A 6753-nucleotide genomic window follows, 5' to 3' on the forward strand; every position below is an offset into this window, starting at 1 on the left:
GTGCCAGACTACAATCAGCTGTGAATCCCAGTGACGGCCCAGGTAACGACCGCGGACAGTCTAATAAAACAATGATCAATTGAGCAACAATTTTATGGTGAACAATACTGCAATCAACCCAGCAAACTCACCAATAGTTCAAATTAGTTGTTTCAAGGATTTGGATGGATTTCCAAGATGAAACTTTCAGCAAGATGCCAACAGCCAGCCACAATCACAGTGGAACAGGTGTRAGTGAGGAGTGTTACTGCACTGGAGGCGGGGCTTTAAATAAGTTGGCAATTTTAGGGCAAAACAGGAAGTGGGCCCGCAAAAATAAAAGTCTTAATTAATTGACTAATTACGGGTTGCAAATACTTTTGACACCTCTGTATACAAAGCATGGYTATTATAACAGGGATTTATTTATTGTAAAATGTTATACTGTATATTCATGATTGACAAATATTATAAATAAGTATTTGGATTGCTATATTTAGTATAAGATGTCAATTTATTTACATGGACATGAGATGAATTAGCGTTGCTGCATGCTTTAATGAACAAGGTCATTTTTAACCACTTTCTTGTGTCTTTTTTCTTTTCATCTTCTTTTGTTTGTGCATCCTATTTGATTTTGTCCTTATGAGAAAATAAATACATAAATGCACACAGGCTTATCAGTGGAGAATCATACTGTAYAATACTAGTCGCCCCTCTCAGTCATTTACTTATATTACATATTCCTGCAAAGACAGCTTGCGCCTGTTTTACAAACAATTTTTTTTCTACTATAGGAAATCTTCTCTTGGTACAGTGAAGTTATAGACACTTAGTAAATCAGGCTACATCAAAGGGAGGTTTAAAAAAATAATAAACATTACTCATAGTTCTGTTTTCTAACTGTGTGCCTGTCTCTGCTATAAGCACATATTTATGTTCACTCAGCAAAATGTGTAATTTATTTTACACAGAACCTGCCAATGCAGCACTCTCCTGCTGGGCTATGTGCACTCTCCATGCAAGATTTAATCACTACTGTTTTATTTGCTACATTTGCATAAGAGTAATAAGTTTAGATTGACAACAAACCCATATTAGATCATTTTACTGTTGCTTGTATGTTAAATAGCTGACATTGGTTAACAGGGGTTTGACAMTCAATGTGACACAGCAAAAAAGGTAAAAAAAAAAAAAGATCAGTGCAATGAAATGATGGTAAGACTGTAAATCTTAGACATTTGAGTTAAATGAGAGAAAATTAGGTTTACAACAAACTATCCTTTATTTGTTTTGTGAAAATCAGAAACTTCAAATAATGTCCCAGCTCCAGCACAAGAAGACAGAAACCATTTCCTCCTCAAGCACTGCATCACTGACATTTTCTAATTATTTCTAATAATGCTAGAGAGGGGCTGCACGCTAAAACACAAATTATGAATCAGTCAACCCAACTGTCAGCTTTGAGGCTAAGACAGCCTTGTCCACCTACAGAGATTTCCCATAGATCATCTCTCAGGCTTACTTTGTGGCTCATGAGCTGATTCCTCTTCACTCCTCTCAGTATTTCCAGATTTGAGAAAAGCATGCCGAGCATGTTTCACTGTGCACGTACAAAGGGGTTGGCTGTGGAACTCACTTAATTATCTAATCATTTCTTGTTCATTGGGGTTCTTGTATGAAAACTTGTCACATAGGTCAGTTCCAGGACAAAAGCGGACTGTAAACACATTTCTCAAATGCCAGTTAAATCACAAAAGAAAAAGTGTAAACATTTTCCTGCAGCATTTACTTTTCACTAATTGTACATTGTTACATTTTTAAAAAAAAAAAGCTGATAACAGGGAAATGTATGAAGGGAAATGTATGATTTGATGGGACAGAGAGGAAGAGTGTGTGCTGTATATGAACCAAACAGCCTTGTGCTCACTGTGAGAGAGACATCCCTGATCATATTACTATGGTTTTGTTAGCAGGAGACCAGTGCAATTTAAAAAAAAATGATAACAATAAATAATAACAATAATAAAGTGAAATAACTATTAACTTCTCTGTACATTTCAGTGTACACACTCATGAGTGTTTGCATATGTAGTGAGAGCGTATTGTAAGCATGTCCTGGTGGGGCAGCGTTGGCTGGAGCTGTGCTGCGGGAAATGGACCCGCAGCACAGCTCTGTTAATCCCCTCTGGAGAGGAGCATCGCAGCTCTGTATTAAATCCTCTTGTCCCGTGGCTTTCTGGATGAAGCCAACACTGACTGGATGAGGTACTGAGCTGCAGTGAGCCCTCTGGCCTTATCCAACCATCTTTGCAGACGGCAAGTGAAACCTAATGGAGTGCCATGTGAACTTTAATTAGAAACTAAACAAATCTGTGGTGCTACTTGTAAACAATAAACGGTAAATGTCTTTGAGAGTTAAAAATAGAAAAGTAAAGGCAGTGTATGTCGTAAAACTCTCCTTTTTTAATCCTGAGGAGCGGGAACTTTAACACCAGTGATCTTGCTTCTTAGTTTTTCTTTGAACTTGGGCAATGATAGGAGCTTACAAATGCAAAGGTGGGTTCATTATTATGCTATGCTGCATGTCTTGCAAAAAAAAAAAGTTTTGCTCAGTGGCAGAGCAGCCTACAGCAATTAATATGGTGTGACTGATCACTGATTAAAGTAGCATCTCAATGAGTTGCAACCAATGAGAGACTAGTTGGTAAAAAAACATTCAAAATTGCAGGACAGTTTTTGAAAAACATAAATTTTCAATTACAATCTCAATGAACTCACCTTGGCAGTCACCCCCACGTTTATATTTTAATCTATCTTGAAATGAAGATCGGCATCTTTAGACCTATTTTTCAATAATTATTTATCCTTGGTGTGCTATCACTGCAAAAACTGTCCATCTTGCCAAGTTTAAAAATCTTATATCCAGCCAAAAAGTCTTTTTGATCTTATTTTGAGACAGATTTACTAAACAAGAACTGATTGTGTAAGAATAATAATCTTGTTTTCAGAATGTGTAAGATTATTTGTCTTGTTAGCCTGAAATTTCGGCTCAAATTAAGTAAAAAATTTCTGGCAATGGAGTAAGAAAATTTTACTTGGTAAGATTCTTGAAAAACTTTTGACTCATTTTGTTTTTATTTCAAGAATCTTACCAAGTAAAATTTTTACTCCATTGGCAGAAATTTTTGACTTAGAGTCAAATTTTCAGACTAACAAGACAAATAATCTTACACATTCTGAAAACAAGATTATTTTCTTACACAATCAGTTCTTGTTTAGTAAATCAGTCTCAAATCAAGATCAAAAAGACTTTTTGGCTGATATAAGATTTTAAAACTTGGTTAGGTGGACATTTTTTGCAGCGTAGATCTGGACATTTGCCTCGGATGTTTCCCCCAATAGAAAACTCCCGCAGGTGTTAAAATATAACTCCAGCACTCCTGAGACATGGTTGGGTACGCYTGTGACAAATTTCCGATGAGTTGGGTTGGAGAGGTCCACAAAAACTTTGTGTTCGAAAGAAAAGTTGTCGCACAAATCTTTAAACTCAGTGACTGAGCACCTCTGTGATTCCAGAAGGTGGTTGAATGTTGTTCAGCAGCTATGAGTCCAGTGAGACTGCATTTTATTTATCATTTCAAAGGTTTTGAACCAAAGCCAATAGTTTTTTAATGACCTTTTTATGAGCGGAAATTTAGTCACATAACAAACAAAAGTATTTTTAAAACAAAATAAATGATGTTTTTTGATAAAAAGCACAGCTTTGACKACATTCTAAATCGTGTCTTACTTGGAAAGGAAACAAAACACAAAGTATTTCATTTGTTTATGCCATACAAGAATAACAGTTTTATTTTGATTTGTCTACATAAGAAAACATTTTTGCATAAAACAAATGACATTAGCTGCTATCGGCTGTGTTCATGTCTTTACAGACTTTATCTCAAATCTGTTCCCCCAATTTATTAAACACAGATTTGTTAACAGACATCATATTTTGTAATTGTTAGAGACATTTTTAGCTCTGAGATCAGTGATTTAAAAAGAAAAACGAAAGTCGATCAAAGTAAAAACACAAACGTGAACTCCTCAGTAGAGCTGGATGAGTTCAGAGAGACTAACAAATGTGAAAGGATTTTTTTACAGCTGTAATAAATTAAAATAAAATATTAATATTTGTCCTTAAATAATTTTAGTGGCACTACGTTTAATATTAATGCTGTTATTAAATAATCAGACATAGTAATTTTCCAGATAGTCCCTAAACCCATGTTTCACTCCTGGTGTGATTACTTCTGTTTCCCTGAAATTACATTAACCCACCACCTGCTACACAAAGACACATATTAGTCCAAATTTACAGCCTATTTATATATTTTGACCTGTTTTATAAAAAAGTGCACATAAATGTAAAAAGTAACCAACTAACATAAGAACTAACAACGTTGTCGCTAACAGCAGCCTTCCTGCAACAACTGGGCCACAAACTACTACACCGTGAAATAAAAGCAAGAACAAAATGTATATTTTTAGTCATTCATGCAATACGGAACATGTAAGCGCCGAATATAAGAACATGAGTCAACTTCCCAATATAAATGAAGTTGTGGTGCTGAGCGACAGGTGAGCCCTGCCCGCGGCTCGGCTCGGCTCGGCTCACGGTTGCTTCCACGAAAAGCAGAACTTATGTTCAATTTATTTATGAATGCTCCCCTTCCACTGCTCACTCACATCTCCTGTGACTCATCGTAATACTTCCCAAATCCTGCATGAAATTATAGAACAGGCTTAGGTGCTTGGCCTGAATTCTGTAATGGCCATGTGTTTCAGCAGAAACCCAGTTTTTCTTTAGGCTTCTGTGGTCCTAAAGATGAGGTGATTATTAATCTGCCTAAAAAGTCTGAGCTTTTTCAGTCCCAAAGGGTAATGTTATAGTTGAATTGTGAGATTGTGAATTAAATGTGGTGCATTAAACAATCCTTTTTATCAAGTCCGAAGCAAATGTTACCAAAACAGAATTCATCAAGGCAACACTGTAAACCAGCTGTTTTCATCTTAAACAATAACGTATTTCGTTTTCACACTTAAGGGACGACCCATTCATTAAAACTGAATGACACTAATTAAAATTGGATGTTGCTCTGGGAAAGGAAGACTGAGACATCATCTGTGACCTTGGTAGGAACACACATGAGTGGGTTTACTGCTGGATGCTGCGGCCCACGTGTTCGGGGCTCTGACTGGAGAGGTGCCTCCCTCGAGTCTCTGCAACGGCTCTTAAAGGAGCGGAATGGATTGTTTTCTTTTTGTGGGGAAAAAAGTGTGAGAAAGTGAGAAGAAAGGGTAAAAATCACAACATATACAGTATACTGTATATATTTTTTAATCAAATCTTTATTAAAGATTGTGGAGTTTATTTTAATTTCATGTGTAAGGTTTTTTTTTAAAAAAACTGATAAATCAAACTAAAGAACTCAGTGAGTTTCTGAAAAATGCAGCTATATTTCGTGTTTCATTATGTTGTGCAAGTGTCACGAACGACAGCAGCACCTGAGCTGTGCAGACTTTTAACACTTTCTCCTATAACGTCAAGCATTGTCACATTTTTATCAGGTGAACAAGTAGATTTATTTGAACAAGCCTCTAATGAGTTGATTAATTCCACCCAAGTGCCGTCTGAATGATGCTTCAGAGAAAGCATTCATCTGAATGAGCTCTTTTCTTTAAATGGGTTAAAATGGACGATGATACGGAGCCCGCCGGGGGTCAATGGTGAAAAAAGAAAAACAGCCGCCAGAAATCCGTGCGTACAGATTGCTAAACTGAGAGGACAGATTAGCAATCCGTGCGCACGGGTTATTAAACTGAGAGCACGGACTACTAATCTGTGCTTTCAGTTTCTGCAATCAGTGCGCGCAGGTTGTGTCGACAGGATGGACGCATGGTGTGTKTGGTACAATCTGTTTTGTTATATCCGGTTTTATTGTGAAAGGCTAAACAGGAAGTGAATGCTGTGAGTGCGGGGACAACTTGTTGTTTYGGGGTTAGTTGTCGCTGGAATCCTTGCCTCAGAACACAACAGTATGAAGCCGCATCTGCAAGGTAAATTCAGTGGATCCGTTATATAAACTTAAGGCACTGCCGTGTTCTCATCAACACACGTTTTAGCCACAGAATGTCCCTGAAAGTTTCATCAAAATCTGACGTGGTTATTTATTTATTTTCATATTTTCCAGGCAAATGAATCCTGAAACGGAGGTTAGCCTCCTCCGCCCTCCCGTCCCCCGTTTTGTTGTGAAAGAGAATAAACATCTGAGAACAGCTGGAGAAAACCTCCGAGCGGCTTGCTGCAGAGAAATGTCCCCGCGTGGCGAGCTTCATCTGTGGAATGACAATCATGGGAGCTGCGGCCCCGCTCTTATTCTGAAATGTTTCAAACTTTATTCAAATGTTTCTGTTGTGTAATAAACATTTTTTGAAAGAGTAATAAACATTTCCTAAAAGTTCAACATAAATCTATTCAGTACTTTTGTGATATAACCCTAAGCAGCTGGATAACTTTAGCAAAACTTCCACGTTGTCAGGGAAACCATAAACATCCTGTAACCACGGGCAGAAAGGCTCCAAGCGGCTTCTTGTGATGATCCGATCAGAGCTAAAGCCTTTAGGAGACCCGGTAACAAAACTGCCTGATAGAGGGACAAAACCTGTACAACATACTCAAAGTCCAACATTTTCTGTGCTGTACTTTGACTTTAGTGAACAAAAAAA

At 37.3% G+C, this 6753-nt stretch overlaps 1 protein-coding gene and 1 long non-coding RNA gene across 2 annotated transcripts in view; one reads left to right on the forward strand and one right to left on the reverse strand.

The window, feature by feature from the left end:
* Window positions 1-6753, reverse strand: part of hcn4 (hyperpolarization activated cyclic nucleotide-gated potassium channel 4) — a 79677-nt gene that overhangs the window by 11206 nt on the left and 61718 nt on the right. The window lies entirely within an intron of this gene.
* On the forward strand, window positions 5935-6282 carry LOC106530002 (uncharacterized). Its single transcript, XR_001311719.1, has 2 exons — window positions 5935-6084; window positions 6219-6282. It is a non-coding gene; the product is annotated as an uncharacterized LOC106530002 (long non-coding RNA).

Source organism: Austrofundulus limnaeus, unplaced genomic scaffold (assembly GCF_001266775.1).
Source record: "Austrofundulus limnaeus strain Quisiro unplaced genomic scaffold, Austrofundulus_limnaeus-1.0 Scaffold483, whole genome shotgun sequence".
NCBI lineage: Eukaryota > Metazoa > Chordata > Actinopteri > Cyprinodontiformes > Rivulidae > Austrofundulus > Austrofundulus limnaeus.